Below are 2,718 nucleotides of genomic sequence, written 5' to 3'. Positions count from 1 at the left end.
GATTTTGTTGCGATTCAGCAGCGATTCGCAGATAGAAATTCGGTCCATGAGGTTTTCTTGCGTTAACTCGTGTGGCACACGAGTTAACTATACATCGAGCTTCTTTTTGTATCCAGCCTTATTCAAGTGGTTCCAAACGTTTTTTGTGCAATATTTAGCTCCTGGGCAATCGAAACAGTGCTTACATGACGGTCGGACTCGACGATTTCCATTATTTTATCGACATTTTCGACAATTGGCCTTCCAGAGCGTGGTGCATCTTTGACATCAAAATTACCGGAACGGAATCGACGAAACCAAAATTGCGGGTGATTGGTTGTTACAGTATCAGGACCATAAACACTATTCACATTTTCAGCCGCCTGGCTTGCGTTTTCACCTTTATCGAAGAAAAACTGTAAAATATGGCGTATTTTCTCTTTGCTGATGTCCATCTTTGACGCGCGCTCAAACAATACTGAGTCAAACAATTACAAAACTGTCTGAGAAGTTTTTTTAGTACGAAATCTTATCTTTCTAACGCCATCTAGCGTAAACCGATCGCACTTATACAACGCGAGATACACATTACTAAAGCCATCTATTGGAAAAATAATGGATTTCTTTTTACTATACCTTATACTTCGCATAAATATATTTATTATTGATACAGGTGAAAATTTTATATATCAAAAGTTATTTTAACAAGTCTCTCTCTTTGCCCTATTATATAAAACTATATAATTAATTCCACAAAATATAAATAACTGCGAATAACAATAAATCAAACAATTTATATGTAAATATGTAAATTAATTATTATACATTCACTGGCATGTACTGAATATAGGCGCAAAAAATAATTGTTATAAACAAAACATTTGTAAGGGCTAAAGCAGATGAACGAGACATAAGCGTCATAGTCGTAGACGTAAAATAAAGCAGAGAAAAACGTAAACGTAAATCATGAAAGGTTATTAGCCTTACGCTTACGTTTTTCTCTGCCTTATTTTACGTCTACGATTATGACGCTTACGTCTCGTTCTCTGCCTTAGCTCTAATTCCTCATGAATTCTCAAAGTGTTCTAGGAATTAAGTTGCAAAGTATTCGCTATAATGAAGTCCTAAGGGATATTTCAAGACGAACTTACTGTGGTTAATTCTTCAAGAATTCTTCTGGTATTCATTTTTCTAATTCTATATCTATTCTTTAAAATGAATTCTCTAGGAACTTCTGTTCATCTCTATGCTATCTGGGATAATCGACCCCCAGAGCCCCTATTCTTGGGTACGTTCAGATTCCCTACCAGGGTGCACTCTAATACTAGAAGTGCTATAGTATATGTAACATATACTATAGTGTTTCTAGTAATAGAGTGCACCCGGGTAGGGAATCTGAACGCACCCCTTGAAATAGTTGGGTTACGTAATGCAGGATTCACACCGCGTCCGATGTACGACGTCCTATATCCAATAGGAGAACAGCTTTCTAATATAGAATTCAATTCTCCATTAGAAAGTTATTCTTTTATTGGATATCGGACGTCGTACGTCGGACATCGGACGCGGTGTAAATCAGCGATTATTGATTCTTACTGTAATAGCTTCTGCACACAGGTCGCGGTAATGGCTCCTGCACACAGGACGCGGTAATGCTTGCCGCGCAACGAAAGTCCGCGCAACAGCCAATCAATATGTTGTTTTTCCGTAAGAGCTAGAAGGTTATTACGGAAAGCAGCATATTGATTGGCTGTCACACGAACTTCCGCCGCGAGGTAAGCATTACCGCGTTCTGTGTGCAGGTGCCATTAGATCCCTAAATCTAGACCAATTACATTGACGAATTGCTCAACAGTTGTGCAACTGTTGAGTTCGCTGAACGCACCCATTGGGTGCGTTCAGCAGATAAAAGCGTTCAGTGAGCACTCAATGTTTATTGGTTTATTCTGTTGGTTCCCTCTATTTAGACCAATTACATTTACGAATCACTCAATAGTATACAATTGTTGTGTCTGCTGAACGCGCCCATTGTTTCCTATAGTTTGGGCGCATTAGGAAAAAGGAAAAAATAGCATGCTTTCAATAGCATGCGATCAACATTCTGTCTTTGTCTAGACGCGTTGTTAGAAAAAGATGGAATGGCGATCGAAAATGTTCTGTCTCTTTCTATTCTCTGACGCACGCTCAGCCCAGTACGCAGTCTACGTACACTAAGTTCTGTTCTGTTCTGTAATGGCTCCGGGGGAAAAGGTTATCCCCATATGCCAAAACCTACGTACATTAAGGTGGGTGTATATCAGTTGGACACGGGTAATTGGACACAGTCTAATCACAAGTCGCTGTTCCAAGGGACCCTACAAATGTCTCTAATCACACGGTGCTGTGATTGGCTGTATCCAAATGCACCGTGTCCAAGTGCACCGCTCCCCACTAAAGTGCGTTCGCTTTGGGCGCTTAAGCCCATTCTACAATTGCGTAAGCGTAGTCGTGATCGTAAAAGTCAACCAATCCAAATGTTTTATTTACTGATTGCTTTATTCTGATTGGTTGTCGTAATCACATACAACCACTTACACCACGTTCACGCAATTGTAGAATGGGCTTTATGCGCTGTAAGCGTCATTCTATTTTCTTCCCGCATGTAATGAACGATAAAGATAGAATGACGCTTACAGCACGTAAGCGCCCAAAGCGAACGCAGCCTAAGTCTGACACACGCACATACTTGCACGTGTGTGA

The sequence above is a fragment of the Odontomachus brunneus genome, unplaced genomic scaffold (genome assembly GCF_010583005.1).
Source record: "Odontomachus brunneus isolate Ranch 3 - 2012 unplaced genomic scaffold, Obru_v1 Obru_scaffold_151, whole genome shotgun sequence".
Lineage (NCBI taxonomy): Eukaryota > Metazoa > Arthropoda > Insecta > Hymenoptera > Formicidae > Odontomachus > Odontomachus brunneus.
The sequence above is the reverse complement of the archived record's forward strand: the minus strand, read 5'-3'. Positions refer to the sequence as shown.